General features: G+C 31.3%; 1 pseudogene; it reads right to left on the reverse strand.

The window, feature by feature from the left end:
• Positions 1 to 338: 338 nt before the first annotated feature.
• Positions 339 to 23,573, reverse strand: part of LOC129314411 (casein kinase 1-like protein HD16) — a 29,367-nt pseudogene continuing 6,132 nt past the window's right edge.

Genomic DNA, 23,573 nt, shown 5'->3' on the forward strand with positions numbered 1-23,573 from the left:
ATATTGGATTATATTAAAAAATTTTATCCATTATATATTTTAGAAAATTTGAAGCAAACAAAACTTAAAACTGGATAAAATAATCTTTAATCTACATTGGAAATTATATAAATAATATGGTTGAATGTTAATTTTTATAATATAAATATTTTCATACAAATAACAATGTTATTAATGTCTATATAAAATTAACCATTTTTCTTTATGTTTTCATACGAATAAAAATAATAAATAAACAAATATGCCACATGAATGAAAAATTAAGCCTCATTAAAAAGATATTAGGCTCAATAGAATTTCATCTTCCAGAGTTAACTTGTTAGACTCGGTAGTTGAGAGTTATGATTGGTTGACGAATGGAGGCTCCCTAGGGCTCTGTTTAAGCTCTTATGCGTCTCCAACCTCTATGGTCGCTCTCCATCTCGTCTTATCCCCTAAAATTGAAAGATATTGAATTACTTTGCACCACATACAGGATATATATATATATATATATATATATTATACACGATCGCTCAAGGCAAAAAATCAATATAATTTACCTTGGAAAAAACAGATGCTTTGACATCCAAAGGAAACTAGCAAATTGTGCGACCATAGCCCAAACAAGCAATATACATATTTCTTTCCAAATTTTCCTGAAAGACGAGACCAATAAAAAAAAACAAATATTGGTGGTAAGAAAAAAAGCCATTTATCAATGAACTATACCTTCATATGTGTACGGGGAAACTCAGATGTTCGCAAAGATTCCTACGAAGTAACCTCCTCATATAGAATCTCCTTGGGGATGCTTAATACCACAGCAATTTCATCTTTTGTTGCAGCTACTGATGTTATCAAATAATATTTTTCCCACTGTATGTCGATGCCATCACTTGGATAGCAGAAATCATATTCAATCACCTACACTTACAAAGATGGATTAGATAATAAGAGAGCAAGTAAGAGAGTAATGGCTATAAAGAAACAACATAAAACAATTGCAACTCAAGAGGTATAGTATGTCACCGCCCTGTCTAAAAACTAACTCTTCATATATAGAGACAGCACTTAATTAATGTCAAAGGAAAATTATCCACTCATGGAATATGTTGAGAAATCAGCATCATGCACCCAGTACTTGTTTCCCAAGTTGCAACCAATTAACTTTGTGTTGGGTTATCTAGCCTTGGTGAATAAGATCTAAATATAAGCCCTATCACAAGATTTATGGATTTCTTCTATTTGGTGTTGCTTAATTTTCAATTGTTCTTTAATTTATATTCTGGTATGTATGCTAAATAAAAAACAATTGGGAGCAAACCTGATCATAAAATCCAGAATATCGTGACATAACAATAGCCCAGTGATTTCTAGCAGTAGCCATGGAGGTCACATGGAAACGTTGAGTCGACATCATGTCTATCCATTTGAAAGGAAAATAATCACACTTTGTATGACTGTGGACCATACCCTGTACCTACATACAAATAATTAGATTTACCACTTCTCTTACTCTACCTCAAGCTGGTTAGTCAATAACCTCTATAACAAGCTTGCAATGGTTCTAAAAATGTCAGTAGATAATCTAAGCCATGTATGATGATGAGCCAAAACAGGAAGGGCATCATAATCTAATATTTTTTTTTTCAGGTGAAAAATACTTGAAAATAAGATCCAATAACCTTTTGATGGAATATGGAATGATGACTAATTAAGATAATTAGGGTTTATTTAAGATATTGAGATTTTCCATTAGGTATATTTAAATAAAGATTTTATCCATTAGTATTAGAATTTTTTTTATTGTCATCCTAAATTTATCTCAATAAAATAGGATATTATTATCTTATCAATATCTTTAAATTAGATTTAGGATTTAAATTGATTATTTTATTAATCTTTTATATAAATATAGTTAAGGTTTTTATTTATATTTAGTTTTTTTATTAATATTTGATAGGATCCAAGATGGGTAAAAAGAAATAAAGAAAAGAAATCTCTATTAATATATAAAATCAAAATATAACTTTATAATATTAATAAGAGAATATAGAATTGATAGAAGAAAATAGAAAGAATAAATCTATTAAAATGATAGAAAATTAGAATCTCATTCTATATTTATCTCAAAAGCCACACTTAGAAGAATCTTCAAAGGATCAAAAGTCTCAAAAGTCTATTTTGTTCATGATATGCTTGCTTCTGAGTTGCTAAACATATTTATAATATTAAACACAATTTAAAATAATAAATAAAATCTAAATAACTAGATAATTAAACAAAAACTGAATAATATCTCCTAGAATCTATATCTAAAAAAAATGCTGAATAAAATATAAATAACTAGATAGCTAGATCAATATCTAGATATATAAATAAATATCTATATAAAATTTAGATAACTAAAAATCTAAAGAAAATCTAAAAAATATTATAAAAAATACCTAAAATAAGCTAAAAAAATATTTATTTCTAACATTTCTCTTACTTACCAAATTATCCATTATCCCACTAAAATTGATACCCTTATCAATATTGTATAGATTTTCTATGAAATTCGACCTTCCCCCACCTCTCTCCCTCCCATTTTCCTTTCTCTATCTCTCTCTTCTCCTTTTCCCTTCCCATTTTTTATCACCTTTTCAAGCAGAAAGCATACAAAAATTGCAACACCTAAAGAGATTTTCTTGATATATTGCATCATCAGAAATATGAAACTAAGCTCTTTTGTAAGATGTCATTTGACAAAGCAAGCAAACCTTTTGACATGACTACAACAGAACTCCCATCATCAGCCCCCGCAACAGAGGTAATGCAAAAACTATTTTCTCACTACTCCATGATCCATTGCTGTAAGGGTATGTAAGAATGAGATAAGGGACATTTAAGCACATAGAATATAAATTACAAGAAAGATGCAACAACAATTCCACCTCGGGTAAGAAGAAAGGTGAGACTTTGTAAATTTAACTTATAGAACCAGTACCAATATCCATAATAACTACCCAAAGATTGGAATGGGAGGCTATACAGCTGATATGGAAGCCATCCGTAATCCCTTTCTCCAAACATTGTGCTAATATCTCATTAGATACAGGATAATAAAACCTACAAAATATCCTCAACACAAATGTCACCATCAATATTTTTAACTCATTATTTCACTTATTTAGGTTCCACGCCACAATTCATTAGGAAATATTAAAAATAGTATGTCATTAGAGAGATTTTGGGATGATTTATAGATAATTTTCATGATCCATGACTTTTCACGAGGTTAAGGAGGTCCAGAACATTCCAGAACCCTTTAGAAGGCTCCCAGATAACCTTAGGAGTGCTACAGAGTGCAAGAACATTCTAGAAAAATCTACACAACTCTAGCCTCAATATTTAATATTGCCTCAATATTTAGATATTTGATGTAAATATTTAGGAGAGAATTCTAGAGAATCAATTATAACCATAAGATCGATTTAATTTTCACCATCCATTAAGGAGGTGGGAGTTTTTTAGATTCAAGGGGAGATCTCTAAATACCTCACCCCTCCTCATTTACAAACCATCTTGAATTTTCAAAGCAATACTACTCTCACATTCCCCAAACTCTCAACTATCTTTTGCCCTTAAGCTTTGCCTTTCCTTAACTTAGCCAAGCATCCTTCTCTTCTATAAATCAGGCTTACTTGGCATCTTCCAAGAAGAGTATCTAAGTGCCACACGGGTCGAAATACTAGCTTCGTGACATAATGCTATGGCCTATATAATTATAAATATATAGGCATTATAATTGCCAAGGCCCCAAACCAATTAGATGATATTTTTTGACAAAATACAGGTTGTGGTACAGAAGATAACAAAGAAAATACTTTATTCTCTAGTTAGAAAAGAAAAAAAAAAGAAAAAGTCAACGCAACTCTACCTTTGTTTTGTTGGTTTTCTTTCATTAAAAATTGAAATCCACTACGTCATAGGAAGACCTAACTGAACTGTCATTCTCCTCATTGGGCGCAAATCATCTCCCCAAAGATTCAATCTACTTTGATTTTGTTCAACCTAACAACATTTTGTATTGCAACAAAAACTAAAGATATGCATTGAAACATTAAATATCTACTAATTAATCAATTAATTAATTAAATTTAAGGGACTACCTTTTGTGCACCTTCAGTATTAACTAGTCCTAATCCAGGAATAGGTTCAATTATCCAGTCAAATAATAATCTTAACTTAGAATAATTAGGCTCTTCCATAAATTTCAAGTTCACAACAATCCTAAGAAATTTATTGAGAGGAGCAAAAGAGGACACTATAAGGGGAGGTGTTTTCATCTTCTCTTTGCAGACAATGGAAGATTCTTCAATATCCTAAGAGAAATGACAAATAATATTAAAACATACAGGAAGTAAATAAATTCAACTAATATTGAATCACTAGGTCAAAATATAAAATTAATATCATACTCGAAATTCTTACCATAGTAATTGACCTTCATGAAGAACTATGAGTGTATATGCAAGAGATTCAAGATCATCTCGTCTGCTAGGAGTTCTTCCCAAGTGTGCATGAACACTAGCATATCCAACGGTCCCCCTAAAACAATTCAAAGAAAAAATGTTTTTACCTCTATCAAATAAATCAAAAAAGAACATAGTAAACAAAACGATGAGATATTTTGAAGAGGAGACAAGACAATAGAAAAGGATAGGAAAATAACAATTCTAAAATTGATTACCTAAACCTAAGAGGGAATTGATTATATTTAGTATGCTTCCCATTAGAGTCTCTCCACTTGGTTGCTGCGATACATACGCTTGTATCAAAAAAATGATAGAGTAGGTAGGACATGTTAGAGAGCAACAGTGCATTTTAGAATATTCCAACCACTAACCGAATCCAAGGTCAACAAAAAATAATTTCTTCTCATCAAGAGAATTTGGCTTCCCAAGCAAAAGGTTTTCTGGCTTTATATCTCCATGCACATAACTAAATAAACAAGACAAATAAAACCATAACAGGTTGAAGTTGAGATTAGAATAGAAGATTAGTACATGACAAGTTAGCATGGGCTTAAGGTTAAAATTGCAAATAAAGTTGAGAAAGTTGGGCTTAGTATAAGAGATTAGCACATAACAAGTTAGCATTGGCTTGAGGTTAAAGTTTAAATTATCATGGCTTTAAAAGTTATTTAAATGATGTAATGCATGTAAATTAATATATAAGTCTTATGTGAGTTTTAGGAGGCCTATGGGTCATGTACTTGGCCAAGTGTATGGGGCCAAGTTTAAGATGTTTCTAGCATTGTATTTGTTAAAGAATGTATGTTGTTTAAATGTTATTAGAATATGGGTTGTTAATGAAAAATATCCTTTCAAACTCTGTAGACGTTAAAAATTATACCCAATCCAATCACAAAGCATGACAAGTTTGAAAGGTATACAAGAGAATGTTAAAAGGTTATGGATTGAAAAAAAATCTCTACTAAAACCACATGATACCGAATCAATTGCTATTCAAATAAATTTGTACCGTCATGGTTAATCTCGTAATATAGTTAGGTGTCCATATGCCACTGCAGGTCACCTAATTCAATCCCTAACTTCAGTCAAAGTTGACTAAGTGCATTATTTAATTATTAAAAAAGCTTTATTTTAGTATTAACAATAATATTTAATTTATACAATAGGATTGATGCTTGTGAATGTACCTCAAGGTCAAAGGTATAAGAGAAAGTAACTGAGACAAATAACAAACCATTACTAAAACTATTGTATTTGTTTTATGAGCTTTTTATAAGGTCATATGTGGGTCATGTATGATTATGAAATGTTTGTGATGATGATAATGTTTATGTTGAATTCCTTGGAAAATGTGATTTTCCCAACTATGTAATCTATTTGGCTTATGACTATTATGAAAATGTATTATGTTTCAAAAACTTGAGTAAAAGCATGTGCTAAGTTAAGAAAGGAAAAGACAATAAAGATGATGGGTACATAAATGCAATGGGGAACCCTACCCTAAAAGCTAACTGTTGAAGTGGGAGAGCCAACCCACTTATATACCCCATGGAGCATCTTATACTACTCAATGTGAGACTTGATATCCTATACTATAAAGTCTCCATCAAAAGATAAGAATTGAAGTCCTACTAAGGCCTGTAACATTCTGATTTTTCAATCTTGGAACTAGTTGTTAACTAGTAATTAGTGAATGATTAGAATTTTGAATAACAACTTGATATTTTGACTCAATGGAGTGTTAATTGAACAAATAAGGGTGGAGGAATCATGTTTTGAAATGAAGCATGTGTGCATGGTAAAGATTTTCCTCACTATGCCATAGAAAATGATTTGATAAGTACGAGATCAACTTGTAAAAACGAGAGAAAAAGGGAAAGGAAACATGAACAAAGAGGAGAAGGAGAGATATCTCTGCTAGGGTAAGGGTTCTTGGAACATTGAAAGTAGTGAATCAATAATGATGAACCTAGATTGACTAAGTAAAAATGAATAAATGGCTAAATGCAATTCTAGGCAATAAATAAGTATTTTTATTCAATTTTATTAATTAACTAATAGTGCCAATTATGTATAGATTAGCATAATACATGTGTAGAGTGAGAAAGGAAGCTTGTAAAGATGTGTTAGTGGTTATGAAATCCACAGATAACCTTTCTTGTGACAGAAAAATTAAGATAGTTAAATAATTTACTCTATTTGACTGTTTATTATAAACTATTTGAAAGTATTATAAATAATGCATGAAGTTATTTTAAACTAAGCATGTTTTGATATAATGCATGATTGTTACATGAAATGGATTTCAGATAAATGAATAGGTGAAAATATGTGATTATATATATATATATATATATGTATGTATGTATGTATGTATGTATGTATGTATGTATGTATGTATAAGCAATTTTAAATGTAAACCAGTGTTTGATGTGAAAGCATGATCCTAGGGAGTAAGAGTTCATCTAAAGGGAGGAGTAGAGAAAGCCTATATGGTATATTCTCCTTAGACCTTGTTAGGTATGCAAGCTTGAATTTGAAATGATTGGAAATAGGATTGGGATTGAGTGGGATTAAAGTTTTAAAATTATGTTAGGTATGTAGTAATAACGGGAAGGAATACTTTCCTTTATTTTATTTTATAATTAAACATAAATTATGAAAATACTATAATAACCTATATAATTAACAAGAAATTAACCAAAAGAGACAAAAACTCATCTTCCTTCAACTAGTTGCAAGCTCGCCACTGGTTTTATGCTACATACCTCACAGCTCACACATCTCTCAAAAATTTATCCATTCATGCCCTTCGATCACCAGATTTGATCTTGCGCTACTCACAACTTGCCTCCTTCCTCTACCTCACAACTTTACTCTTCCTACTCACTAGATCTGGACATGCGCCTTTGCACTTTATTGAGAAATTATCTTCATAACTTTAATCTCTCACTCTTGTTGTAATGTCTCTTCTCAAATCCAAGCTAAATCATCATGTGTCTTATATATATATATATATATATATATTTGTTCTGCACAACTTAGGGGAGCTTGAGTGAGACAGTGACAGTGGTGCCGAGAAAGGCAAGGATGACACCAGATAGAGAGAAGGGAAACTCATACGGCACTGTTAAGCTAGAATGAAAGCAGGGTCGAGGGAGAGGAGATTGGTTGATGGCTCGATGCTCGTAGAGGAAGAGACGATGAGGGAAGTGCAGGGTAATTTAGTCTTTAAAATTTCAAACCCAATATTGATTTTTCAAAATCATGGGGGTAGTGGTATTGAATAATCCTACTTATATGGGATTAGGACTGGCATTAATTTTTTCATTCCTTCATACCAAACATGAAAAAGTGGTATGGGCTAGTCTCGATTCCAGTCCCATTCCTTCAATCCCTTGTGCCAAATGGGGCCTTAATGTTTGATGAGATGCGATGTTGGAGAATTCTATTTCCTTAGTTGTAACATCCTAAAATCAATCCAGAAAAACTAGTTTATAATCAAGAGCAAATTAATAATTAGTGAATTGATTATGGTTTGAATGTCGAGTTGATATTGTGTTGGTTGACTATTATGTTGATAGAATTGAATGGCAAAATGACAGTCCGCGGCGTAACACACGAGCAGCCGTGAGAGTTTCCACACTATGCCATGCACTGCAGCACATTACACAAAAATTGCTTAAAGCTGACGTGATCAACTCATGAAAACAGAAGGGAAGAATTTAGAAAACATATTTGAAGAGGAGAGAAGACCTAGCTCTAGTAGGGCATTGATTTGTAAGAGCTCAAGAATCTGCTTTGGTTAGTGACTTGTTGGATAAATATTGTACAGCCCTAAGCTTCAGTTTTATCTTATTTTCATTAAATTTGACTGGTTGAAAAATCAAATTAGAAAGTTTTAAAGTGTTGAAATTTAAAAGAAAGGTTTAAAGAGGGCTATCGAATGCGGAACTAAGATTTTATAACTAGTCTAGAGTTAGTTTTGAGAATTTAGGCTCAATTAACCTAAAAAGTTAGGTTAAGATGGTGAAAATTTGGTTAAATAAATGAACGATGTTGTTATGGTCATTTGAATGGCCTATAAGGCTAATGACTCTAGATAGTGGAGTTATGAATTCAAAAGGTGTTAATTGAAACATTTTGTGTGTTAAGGGATTTGATTCAGCCAAATCAATACTTGTGTTAAATGTTAAGATTGACTAAGAGACTGCATTATATAGACTGAGCATCTATGACATTACTCGTAGGAATCTACACTCTTGGAAGTCCACTACGATTGGTAACCCTTAGTAATAAAGGAAAAAGGTAACTGGAGTAACCTTTTTACTTGTTCGTTTGTGAAATTATAAGTATTTTATATAATTATATGCATTGTGTTATAAATTGATAGAGTAGCAGTATTATGAAAGAATATGCATGCGAGTATGTGAGTCATGTATGAAATGAATGTGAGGAGACATGCATAGACATATACATTGCATCTACAAGTATACTCTAAATTAGGATAGGGGGTCGAGGCTCTACTCTATGTAAATCTAGAAAGTCTTGAAGTTCTTGAGCGTAAAGCTTAATTTTGTCAAGAAGGACGTAGGAGATCCAGAAAATCTCGAACATAAAGCTTCACTTCGCCACAAGAGATCAAAGATAATGATCCACAAGTGTACCCTAAATTAAGATAGGGGGTCAGGGTCCTACTCTATGTAAATCTAAGAAGTCTCAAAAGTCTCGAGCGTAAAGCTTGACTCTATCACAACTAGCCCAGGGGATCACCCATATGTGAAGAGGATACCTAGTTTGAATAGTGATATGGTAAGCCCTACTTCATGAAAGACTGAAAGTCTTGGTTCAAGCATGGATGTTGCTTCGTTAGGTGGAACCAAGAATGTATGAGCATGAGCATGATGAGATTGATGAGAATGAATTTTTATATATGCATATAATGTTGCTTTTACTGAAACACATATGACTTTTATCTCTTGTTTATGATTTTGCTTATTAACTAGTAATTGGAGTTATATTTAAGTTAGTTAGATGTAAGTCTCACTCTGTTACTTTTATATCTAGGTGAAGAGGACACAAGAAGGCTAAGAAAGGAAGCAAAGAAACTTGATAGTGGTATAACTACCAATTGTGTAGAATGAATTTATAAAATTGTATTTAAAATTTGAGTTGCCAACTAGAATACATAAGTGTATGTGAATATGAAAATATGAATGTTATGAATTATAATTGAAAACTTGCTTGTGTATATATATATATGATGTTGCATCTCGTCAAGGATGCCCTAGTGATGGGTACGTGGGTAGGCCTATATGCGATTCAAACAAGTACATGTTATTATGTAACTTGTACCACTCATGTATGTGTGTGTGTGAATTGAATGTGAAAATATTTGTACGTGTGAGAACTTGACACAAATGGTGAAATAGAGTCTCATTTAGAAAAGTCGAATATATTTGTGATTCCTAACCATATGATAAAGCGGAACCCCATATGTAAGTCGAATAGTTGAAAGTAGAAAAAGTCTATGTATATATGATTATTTGTGGACTTCTCATATATAAGCTTATAGTTGTGTAATGTGGCATTAAGAGATTAAAATGGGCAAATGATGTGATGTATGTGATTAAATATATCAATTAGCTGTATAAATCATTTCAAACTTGATTCAATACCCGAAACGGTCTAATGGGACAAGGAATGATAATTGAGTACTTAAGGTGTAAGTTTTGAGAGAAAAAGTAATTTTTTACACTCAGACATCTAATTTTAGATTGGACAGTTAGATTAAGTCTAAACTTATCTCATTAGATAGAATACATTATAACCTTCATGTGGGCGTTTGAATCACTCTAATCAGACAACGGATGTGGAAATGGCGCGTAACAAAAATTCATCTTCTAAGCTATCAAACGATAGCAAATTTTGCTATCATATATGCTGCGACGCATGGCATAGTAAAGAACAGAGCACATTGCTTTGCACCATATGCTACAATGCATGGTCGTGTGAGCCACGGCGTATGGTACTTTTCAAGGGGAATAACATTGTGTTTTATTGATCCTGATAATTGTGTTTGCACTTTCATTAGCCCTCTTATTTAAATACATTTTTAAGAAATCAGGATCTCACATTTTGAAAAGAATTCGAGAGCTATTACTTTATTATTATGTTAATGTTGTTTGATAATTATGTGATAGAAATGGTAAAGTCTGGATTAAGTAAGGGACTTTATATTAATGCCTATTGAGATGTGATGTTGGATATTATCTCCTTAATACCCTTGTAGGGTATGGTGTTAGAGATCTGAGGTCTTTCATATTTATATGATACAATGTTAGAGTAACAACACCCCAATTAATATAATAAGGGGAAATCATAATTTGAAAATAAAATAGAACATCTTTGGCAAGGTGATTTTATCATTACAAGTTTGCTCAGGTCAATGAGTGTATATTGATCTATTGAGAGCCTATGATTTCAAAGGGAGTGATTATAAGGTTCAAATGGGAGTATCATGCTAGTAATAGTGGTGATTTGTTATGAAAATAGTTTTGTGAAGTGATACTTATGTTGTATATATTATAATATGCAATACTTGCTTATAGTTTACTTGTAATAGTTTAGTAGCGAGTTATTCTATTACTGAAATCATTCTCACCCCATGGTTATTTTTTTATAAGTCAAAGAAGTGAGCCGAGCAAAGAAAAAGACTCAAAATTGACTTAGCGTGGATAAAGCTGTGCAAATTTAGAGTTTGTGTAATGAACCTATTCTCTTGAAAATATTGTAAATGAAAAGTAGCCATAGGGCTTGCCTGCACATTTTAAGTTGTAATTTGTAGTGACTTTTTGAGAAATCTTAGCCCAATGTATGTGAATGATATGATTGAGGGCTAAAATTTGTTTGTGAATATGTGGTAAATGTGTAGAGAAATGGTTTATAGTGCATAAAGAGGTGATATTGTGTAAAGTTTTCTGTTGTGTAAACAAGCTAGTGAATGGCCAAACTTTGATTTACGAATATATTTGCTCTGATTGTTGGCCAATTAGGTATGCTTAGTTGTAACACTTGCCCCGAGTGTTATTCAAAAATCACACAATTCAAATAAACTAAGTGTGGTTAAGGAATTAATCCTAAAACCAACTTAGGAAATAAACCATTTAAAGCCTTTAAAAAAAATTTATAGGTTCTACCTATAGCACGCGGAAGCAAGCTAGACGAAAGTGAAATAAAAAGATGCTGTCATGACAGCATTAAATTGCTATCATGACAGCCCTCCTGGGCCAACTTCCGGGAGGCACCATTTTGTCATTCGACCTCCGATCGAAGTGATTTTAAAGTTCACACGTCACATTCAAAGGGTACTATAAGTGTACCAAATTTTAAAAAGATCCAACAATCGGATTAAAAATTGGACATGTTACAAATTTGGTCAATTTTGCTATCATGATAGCTAAAAAGCTGTCATGACAGCACTTTCGGACCAACTTCCAGAGTGCACCATTTCATCAGCCGACCTCCGATTGGAGTGATTCCAAAGCCCACATGTCACTTTTTAAGAATACTATTAGCATACCAAATTTTGAAAAGATCCAACGGACGAATTGAATTTTGTGCAGGTTATAATATAACTACTGTAGCTGTCATGACAACAATGAAATGCTGTCATGACAGCACCTCCAGATCAAATTCTAGAGTGCGCCGTTTCTCCATCCGATATCTGATCGACATAATTCCAAATCCCACACGAAGCTTATAAAAGGTTTTACTTGTGACCCAAATTTTAGAGAAATCCAACAGTCGGATTAAGATTTGAACACCCGGATGCAAAAGTGCAGCTTTTTGGTAAAAACCATTTTCAAAATTGTCCAAATCTCATCCTAACGGTCACAAACCTGTGAAAACACTTTGGACACATCAAATAAGACTAAAAACGCCTGATAGAACATTCAAATGATGGAAAAACCCCATATATCAAAATTTGACCACCCGGGTGCCATTTTTCAAAATGGATCCTAAACCCCCAAAATGCACACATCATACAAGAGTGGTCACAAATCAATCTAAATACCATGTATTTATATAAATACATATGCTAAACATTTTCACTTGGCTCAGAGCTTCTTGTGGGGCTCACGCACCCACTCTCTCTATCCAAGGTGTATGTTTGCGCATAGCACATCATTTGCAATGCAACCACTTTGCATTTGCTTATAAAATCACATATATATCAAAATAAATATCTGCTTGTAATAGAAACTTGATTTACTAAGTAAATCCATCAAAACCACACACCATAACCAAGTTTCCTAGCCACAAGTCTGCAAACAGACAAAAATTCATATACAAGCACACAATCCACACATATTCACACACACATACATAATCATATCCTACTGGCACCCTAATCCTAAATACATTACAATATATTTGCTCAAAAAAAAAGAGGTTGCAGTTCTTTACAAATCACAAGCAAACCCCTAGCTTTGCTCCTTTCCCCGTCTACCACTGGATCCTTTCCCTGGACCTGGAAATATTGAAAAGAAAGGGGTGAGACAACCACAGTCTCAGTAACAGAGAAATCTACATTGATTATTACAAAGTAAGCCATAATTGAATAAACGAATAATAAATTCAACATAGTATATAATTTAGCCATTTAAAATGCATGAATGTATGACATAGGCTGGTATGGCCTTTCATGACCAATAGAATGCCCCCTGGCACTCTTTAACTCGCAGGTAAACCTTATACCTACTTGTACCTCCACAGGCACAAAACATAATCTAGGGCATGATCTAATCCACCGAACCGCCTATGCCCCTTCGACGTGAATCCTGAGCAGTCAAAGCTAACTCCCTCCCAGAGCCAGCCCGACTTACTCTCCATGTGAGGGCTACCTTGGCCTAAGCACTCAACCTCACACTTCATATGTTGGATTCCCTCCCCCACTGAAAGGTGTCAAACACTCAATACACTAACCACTTTAGTGCACTGAGCCCATAATACATAAGGCAACATTAAGGCAACACTGAGTACTGGTAGTATGCCATAGAATATCAAATTTTCACACCTTCTCATTGGTGAACTCCCACCGAGATCATGCTTTTTATTCATGTCTACCTTTCCCGAGTATTGACCACTTCAACACTCTAAGGTAGTATAACATTTATAAACCTCCCTTAAACAGTTCCTTAGCCTATCTAAGGTACCTTACTTAGTTACACTTTGTTAAGTGCAACTTCTATTCCTTATGATTAAAATACATGTAAACAAATCTCGTTTCCATAAAAAACATTGTTTTTAAACAATTAGAAAACATATTTGCACTATAATCAAAGTAGTACCCCATAACCCCTTATAAAGCACATTTAATCTTTTAAAACATGTAATGCATGATAGCTAATAATATTTATTCAAAAATAGCTAAAACAAAGTAATAAGACATATAAATTCCCCTGTTACCTCAACCCTTTGTTACCAAAAGGGTTCCTTTTGTACAAAATAGAACTTGACTTGTTCCTTAACTTCCGAACAAATTCCACCAACAATCCCTACAACATATAAGTGATCCACATCACTTATCATGTCAAATAGCATTAATGAAGACTATAACTCATACCACACAACTTGGGTCTATAAGCCATAATCCATCCCAATAGTTCATATATTAAACCAACCATTCACATAGTATCACTTAACCACCAAAACCATTTATTAGCCATCATTAGACTAATTTTCAATTTATATAATTTTTTATCAATTAAAAACCTTCACTTAGTGTCACCAACTTTCACCATTAGCCCTTATAATGAAAACCAAACCTTAATTTAAATCTTATTGGGCTCAAATAAAAAAATTATAACTAAATCAATAAGCTTAAACCATTGAAGAGCAAAAACCCAATTTCTCAGGATTTAATTTGTGCCCAAAACACCTCTTTTCATCCAATTATCCACTCAAAACATTAGATCACTATATAGAAACTCAAAACATGCTCCCTAAAATCCAAAGAAACAAAAGCTTACAAGAATAAAGCCTTTGAGATCAAAATCCAAAAATTTTCTCTTCCAAAAATTGAAAAAAATCAAGAGAGGGAAGAGGATTGAAATAGGAAGTTTACCTATCGTGTAGCCGAGCTCGCAACGGTCGCAAAGACTCCTAGATCCGAGCCTAACTCCCTCTCTTTCTCCTTTCTTCTTCCTCTCTCTCTCTCTCTCTCTCACGCGTTTCCTTTCCTTTCCTTGTTTTCTTTTCTACGTTTCTAGTCTGTTTTTCCTCTTACAAAAGCTGATCTAAAAGTTTGGAAAAAATTACAAGAAAGGGCCCAACATTTTTTATTATAGCACAAAAGCCCGGGTCAACTTTGATAATTTTTCCCATAGTTAAAAATCAAATAAAACCAAACTTTTGCTTAGTAAAATTCAAACTCTGGACCTCTATCAAATTATTCTAAATTTTAATTTAATTATAGATATTTTATTTTATTTTATTTTTATAAATCCGAGTCTTAAAATTTCGGGATGTTACATTAGTCCTTTTGGACTTAGTTCTAAGCCTTAAATGGCTTAATGAGACTGAGTATATGATTTGAACACTATGAAGCATGAAAATTTAATAAGTGACTTTTTATACTCGAGTGTCTAAATTTTGATCAAACCATCTACACACTTAGTGGCACCTAAATCACTCCGATCGGATATCATATGCAAAAATGACACATGTTAGAAGTTTGCCTTTACAAACTGATATTTGATAGTAAAAATTCTATCACGTGTGCCATGGCGCATGACACAAAAAGGAAAACTTGTGGCTCTATGGCATATATTGCGACGTATGTGGTGTACGCCGTAACGTACAACCCAATTTCCAACCTTGTTTCCATGATTTTAAATCATGACTTGGGTGTGATGAATACATGTGTTTATCTTTCATTGTGCATGTTTTGATATGTAGAGATCTTGATTATTTTAAAAAAGAAGTCTTGGATCCCAAGTACTTTCAAACAAATGAATCTTATTGATATATATTGGCATATGTGGTGATTTATGTTAATCCCTCCTTATATCAAATGGATATGGGGAGAGGTTACACGACCCAAATGACTTGATTGAGAAAACATTTAGTTTTGCACTCTTACATCAGTGTGCCATCTTTTGAAAGTTGAAAAGGGTTTTGATTCATCCATGATAAAAATGTATGGTATTAGATTGAAATTAAGCAAAAAGTATTTATGATGATCTTATAGTAAGCTCCTATTATTTAATAAACCATCAAAGGGAATAAAAAACTATCAAAGGGAATAAACCATGCCCATTTAGTGGCTTTTCTCTTGATGAATAAACTATCGGAATAGTTTTGAGCTTTGTTTCAAGCATTACCCTACGGAGTGCATCTCCTCCAAGATTGATAATGATTGAACCCCTATATTTGCAACCATTTCTGTAGAAATCCTATGGAAGAGGAGAAAAATAAATCAATCAACTAAACAAATATATTAAATCTCCAAAAGAAAATACGAACAACACCCAATCGGACAAACAGAAAGAGAAACGAGGATAGGTAGCACCTCTTGAAGCAAAGCGATGCTCATTCCCACATTCGAGCCATGCATAAAACATGATTAAATAGAAAGAAAATATAATTGTAAATCCTTGTACTATGATTTTCTTTCCTATATTTTTAGGAAGACTTAAATTATGTTGTTGTGCTAAGTAGGATATTGATCTAGGAAATAAATTTAGGGTTACAACAATTTAGGTGTTTAGGTCTTAAGAGTTTAATTGAGTTATTTTATTTTATTTTTTTGTTGGTATCACTAGGCGAATAACAACCTAGTAAAATGCAATCTATGATTAAAAAAAATATCAAACCACAAATCAAAACATTAACACAAGAATTATAACTTGTTAGATTAATGCCAAACTATGAGGACTTGCTTTTAGTTTGATTGAAACATGGTCTTTATGTTAAGCCCAACTTAAGACCACTCCAAGTCCTTATGTTAATGTGTTAAACTATAAAATCAAGCCAAACTCCTATCCTCCTGTTCCTTATGTTAAGGTTTTGATTAATGCTATGATCCTTTTTGAGGTTTTTTCAGTTCAACATAGACTCTTGCATGATAAGGTTTCATCCAAGCTTCCAAACAATCTTTAAAAATGCATTTATTGATAATTCCATGTATATATCAATAATCACACTCTTACCTTTCTTAGTTCCATCTCTTAACATATTTTAACTCTCTTGACTATAAATCTTCAATCAACAGATAATTCTTATATATTTTTTACTATAAATAATAGACCACATTAAGTGATTTTAACAACTGAAAGTGAGAGAGAGCATTCATTGATTTATTAAAAAGCTGATAGTTAAGAGATCATCTTTATTTTACATTATGGACCCATTAAAATAATGGGTTAAGATGCATTTTTATCCCTGAATATCTTTTCAAGGAGCTCTGAGTACCCTGCACTGATAAGTGAAGTAAATTGGAGCTAGATAGCACTTAAGGTAAGTGCATTAAGCTTCTCTCTTCCTTTTTTTTTTATTTTCTTGAAAGGTTAAGTTAAAGTATATGCTAGGATAATGACTGAGTCCGAACTCATTGATTTAAATGAAATTAATGAAAATTGTTTAAATTATTTATCCCTTAGTAAGTTTTGGCAGTCGAAAGGCCATTAATGACCAAAAATAGCCATAAATGAGGGTTGGCAGAGGTGTTTAATAGCCATTAATAGTAATTTAATGATTCATTAATATAATGTATGTTTTTTTTTACCAAAATAATAATGCATGTTAAAGAAAGTTAATAAACCTAATAGATATATTTAAAAGTGAAGGTTGTGATTTTGTGAGTTGGAAATGTCGAATTATGGTGTTAGAAATTATCCTAATGAGGACATAGATGGTTATTGATGAGATTAATTGTAAATTAATCACAAAATTGGCATCATTCAAGCTATTTTGAGCTTTAAAAGTATTGGTAATTGAAGGGTAAATCTTTGTCTCAAAAGTTTAAAGTATTATTTGAGGATGAAAATTAATTATATATTAAAAAGAATTATTTGAAACTCATTGATTTTTGTAAATTAGTTTGATACAAATTGTGGCAAGTTATGTGATGTATAAAAATTTTTGAAACAATGAAAATGATATGTATATTTATACATATATGATTAATGTTGTGAGTAATAAAATGAGATGAAATTGTGAATTGAGTCACATGTATTAAGCATGATATGAGGTCATTAATGTTAGTAGAATTGCATACTAAATGTTAATGTATGCATGGTATGATCATTTATAGTAAGAGTTCACCTAGAGAGAGGAATAATGATAAAATCCACATGATATTAGCGACTTACTGTCAGAATCAAAAACTAATCGAACTATCAATCGTTAAAATTGAGAGCTAGTCATTGTCTCATTATTATTGAGGGATTGTCTCACTTATTTTTTGCAGGACTTAAATCTAATTAATCTCTATTGGTTCCTAAGGATGTTAGATTAAGAATACGACACCTCATGGTTATTAGTATTACGACTCCATATGTATTAAGATATTTAATATCGATGTCAAATTATATATGTTTGTGCTTGGTTACAAAGTTGATAGTTTTGTGGTCATGGCAACGTTTTGAAAGGTAAATAGATTTTGTAAAATGATTGTAATTGCCATTTGTGTCTTAGAATTAATTGACATGTAATAGTATAAAGTTAACTAACCTTGATTATTGAGTGGTTGCACTCATCCCTCTTTCTTTAAAATTCTAGGGACTAGTTTATTGAACCAAAATCGAGAGAAACGACTAGAGGAATAGGATTTTGTTGAAGTATTACTCATAGGCCTCACAGTTTTATTCATGTGTATTTTGTGAATAATTTGCCAACTATGATATGTACTACTTTCACTAATTGAAAAATTAATTTTTATGTGTATTTTGTGTCATGAATTAGATATGTTGTGGCTGTAAAGTTTGTATAGAGCCAAAATACTAATGTAAATAAAATGCGTAGTTGTATAGATATCATGAATTATATGTTGATTTATAAGAATTTGACTCCCCCTCATGTTTTTGTAATGAAAAGATTGAACATTGAAAATGTAATATATGTGTGAATAATTGGCTGTGGTGTATTGTATGAATCTTGTATTGTTTATTGAGTGTGATCTAAGGGTTGGTATAAGCTTTTAAAACTTAGATCGAGTGTTAGATGTTCCCAACTAGAAAACATCACATTTTCACTTACTTGCACTATTTGATTATTAAGCTAAATTAGGTATTTTGTACCCTAGGTTATATATGCATTAATTAATTATGAAATTCATAACGAGCCAAAATATTAGTACAAGTAAAAAGTGAGTAAATATGTGATTGATGTTGCATGATGTGATAGTTTATGAATTTAAGGCTCTCTCTTCTATTTTTGATATTAAGGATTTAAACATTAGAAATGTGATGGATAGGTTATTTGTATGATTTAGTATGTTGTACAAATTTGTTTCAATCTAATGAGCATGGTTTGTAAAACTAGACCAAATCGACCAGTGAAACTAACAAACTGATAGTGCATCTTGTTCGATTTTTTATTTTATTTAGATACTAGTTAACCTATGTGACTTAGGATTAACCCGCCCAACACTAATGATTCAGCGGGTTGGGCAAGTTACAAGAAAATTTAATAAAAAATAAAAAAATAAATTTAATCTAAACAGTGCATATTTAGTGCTCTTCACCAAGTGATCAACACTAAAACTCATTTCGTCTACAATGAGGGACACGATGGCCTAACAAAACTTGGTGAAATAATGGAACTTTAAAGTTAGATTCAGAAAGTAGAGATCATGCTTGTGTTATAAAGTGGTAAAAATTGATATAAAGAGGTGAAATGAAAAATATTAATGTGATTTAAGTTAAACTTGTGATATATTTAATAGCATATACGCTTTACTTTTATATAATTGCATGTGATAGTCAATAGAAGTAAGTTATTCCATTATTAAAATTTTTCTCTTACCCCCATGATTACATTTTTACAAGACAAAGCAGTAATCAAAACAAAAGAAGAGAGTCTAGACCAGCATAGTGGTGCTGTAGTCATGTGAACTCAAAGTGTTGTATAATGAACAAATTTTAGTATGAATTTTGTATATATGAATTGTCATAGGAGATTGCATGCACATTTAAGTTGTTGAATGTGGAATTTGTGGTGCATGTCATAAGTTTTGATAAATCTTAATCCACGTGTGAAATTATGACGAAATGAGTAATTTCGAACTAAAATTGAGTTGTATTTATGTAATGAGTATGAATAGATGTAATTTTGGTGCGAAAAGAGCTAAGTGGACTAAGTTGTGCCAAATTGTAACAAGTTATGAAATGTTAAGAAATGTGAAAATTGGCCATTAAAGAGTCAAATTTCAATATAAGTGTATATGTATGATATATTGTGATTAATCAAGTGTAATAGGTCCTTTCAAACTTAGTTCAAGACCTTGTATGGTCTAATAAAAGAAAGAGATCAATTTGAACGCTTAGGTGCAAAAATTTTTTAAAAAATAACTTTATGCACCTAGGTGCCTAAATTTTTATCAGACCGTTAAATTGTGTTTAAACTCAATTCATTAGCTAACTCATGAGATAAGCTTCGTGTAGAAGCTTGAATTACTCCGATAGGATGTTATATGTGAAAACGATGCACGCCGAAAATTTATCATTTTTGTTGTCAAATGACAGCAAAAAATTCGCACTGGCACATCGCAGCACTTAACATAAATAGTCAAGCGTGTGGCTTTGTGCCACATGTTGCGGTGCACGTATTGCACACCACGACACATGACCCATTTTCTAGTTTAATTTTGTGGTTTTAGTGCATCCAAATTTAATATAGAAATGCTTATGGGTTGTATCCATTGCACATTATATAAATATATTGTAATTTTAATAATTTTGCAGAATGAGTCTTAAACCTAAGCTTATCAAACAAATTCTGAGTGCTAATTGTTTTGATTAATGTGGTGATTGGATTAACTTTATCTTGTATCAAGCGGATATAAGAGAAGGTTACACATACATCTTGGAAGCCAAACTCATATAAATCTTCAATGTTTAAGGAAGGAAGGAGTGTGAATATACTTACCTGTGACTTGAGGAATTCAAAAAATCTTTCAAGTTAGGTCCAAGCATGTCCATGACCTATATATACATAGAGAATAGTTAAATGGTCAATCATGGCCTATTGGCAATTGAGATAAAAGTCATAATTGTTTTATAGATCATACCATTACATGATAATCTCCTGCTCTTCCTTTATAATATACTTGAGGAATTCCATGACAACCACGAAGGATGCTTTTAACAAAAATTCAAATTCAAATTGTACACATTTCATGTCACACAAACCTTCAAGTTAACCAAATATGACAACTTGTAGGACAAATTAGCACCATTAATCAGTATCAGTAACTCGAATGATACCAACAAATGAGAACTTACTCATACACTTGCCACTCAAACAGTTCACGAGCTTTATTCCTACAGCCTTGACTCTTTTTATGCTCAAATTTTAGAGCCACTTGAATAATGAAAGTTGAAATTAATTATATTAGTCTCAAAAGTTTCACATCTCTTTAAATAAATAAACTGAGTAATAGCATAATCCAATCTCCATAGCACCACAACTTGTCGTTCCTTCATCACCACTAATTACAGGGACACCAGCAAAAACATGACCAAACCCCCTTTTACCCAACTTCCTGCATACTAGGTACGACGGTGATTCTCCTACCTGAACCTATGTTAAACATATTATTTTAGTATGTTGCACAAAGACAACATGAGAATAGTCAAATACATATTTAATGTATTTAGTTAAGACTGATTTACTCCTTGATCAAAAGGATATGATTACATGAGTTAATAGGTAGTTAATATATGATATTATTTCCATATACAAAGGATCCCATGTAACCTACATATATCATCAATTCAATAAATTAATAACGTGTCAATGAATTAATAACGTGTCTAGCATATTTTAAATATGAATTTCATATGAAGGATTGTATAGATGAACGAATCCTCTAAGTCATAATTAATATTTATTATTTTTTAGTATCATATTATTTCTAATATTTAGGAGATTTTCTATGGATTATTTTTTTCTATTTTTTGACATCTTTATCTCGATCAGATCCTAATTTTAACTATATGAAAAAAAAAATCCAATATAAAGTTTGAAATAAGATTTAAAAAAAGAACTAAAATAAACCCATAAAAGATTCCTACGATGAAGTACTTTATACAAATATACCCTTGAACCCAAAAAGAAGAGTAAATTTTAATAAAGGACCCTCAACCAAATATAATAAAAAAGAAGACCCCTGAATTTTTAAAATTTAACTGAAGGAATCGTACGGATTTTCATTTGAATTTATAACAAAAATGATAAAATTTCTCTCATTTAAATAAACAATATAAACGACTTGTTCATTCTCATACTATATATTATTCATTTACTTATAAAATGTTCATTTCTTTACTTTACTTGTTTATAATTTTAGTTTCACGTAATTTCATTTCAAGTTAATTTCATGATAAGACAACTTGTTCATTTTCATACTGTATGTTATTCAATTACTTATGAAATGCTATTCGCTTACCCATTTCACTCATTTACGGCCCTGAAATGAGATCAAATAAAGTAGACATATAAACAAGTAAAGTAAAAAAGCAAGTCGTTTATATTGTTTATTTAAACGAGGGCAATTTTATCATTTTCATCACAAATTTAAATGAAAATTCATACGATTTTTCAATAAAATTTTAAAAATTCAAAGGCTTTTGTATCCAAAAAAAAAACTTTCAAGGATCCTCTTTTTCATTCTATTTGGTCAAAAGCCCCTCATTAAAATTTCCCCAAAAATAACACTGGTAAACGTGCTATAGGCCAATCTGCAGGCTAGCCCCCACGGGTTGACATTTTTATGGGTTAGGTTGAGCCAGCCCGCCAGATAAAATAAGCTGAAAAACCCAACCCAACTAATTTTTTAGCGGGCTAGCTGCTGGCCCACAAAAAATTATCAAATTTTTTTAACAATTTAACATTTATATGATATAATATATATATATACATATATTTTACATTTTAAGATAAATTAGCAATTAAAGAACTTGTAAATAAATAAAATAAATATAAAATTCAACAAAGCAAATTCATTTTGCTAGATTTTTACTATTAATCATCTTTTTGTCTAAGTGTGTTATCTTTCTTACTGAGAAAGAAAATTTGAATATAAACCCATATCATTTTTCTCAATGAATTTATATTTATAATTTCAATCAATAAATCTTATGAGATTAACAAATAATATATATTCAAAATATTTCTATAAAAATTAATAAATCATCAATTTACAAACTATAACAAAAACTTCATTTGCAAATTATAAGAAAGATTTACATTATCTTTCAAATGTACAAAACATATTTAGGAGTCATAAATTATATATTTAAGAAATATTATCATCATTATTATAGATTTATAAAAAGATATATTGTGATTAAAAATAAAAAATTATTTTAAAAAAATATGCTAGCCTGCGAGTCAACCTGTTTATCTGACAAGCTAACCTACTTTAGCCTGCTAATTTTGTGGATTGGGCTAGCCTGACTCCTTTTTAAAAACGAGCTAATTTATTTAACACAACCTGCCAAATTTGGCAAGTTAAACAAGTTAGCCAGCAGACTCAATCCATTTTTCCGACTCTACCCAAAAAGAATCTAAATATTGCAAAAAAATAAATAAAATATCAATTATATTATTATGATTATTACCATTACTCATATCATATCATCAAAATCAAAATTTTTTTGAAATTATTTTTATGTTTTTCTTTTTAATTTAAATAATTTTAGAATATGTTGGCACTTTTAATTTAAAATTTTAAAATTTTTATTTTACGTGACATTTTTTTCTTAGATATATCACAATATATATATATATATATTATTATAAAACTCATGTCCTTTTCAACCCATATAAATCCTAAACATATTT

This window comes from Prosopis cineraria, unplaced genomic scaffold, assembly GCF_029017545.1.
Source record: "Prosopis cineraria cultivar Desert tree isolate PC_DT_omini unplaced genomic scaffold, ASM2901754v1 PC6, whole genome shotgun sequence".
Lineage (NCBI taxonomy): Eukaryota > Viridiplantae > Streptophyta > Magnoliopsida > Fabales > Fabaceae > Prosopis > Prosopis cineraria.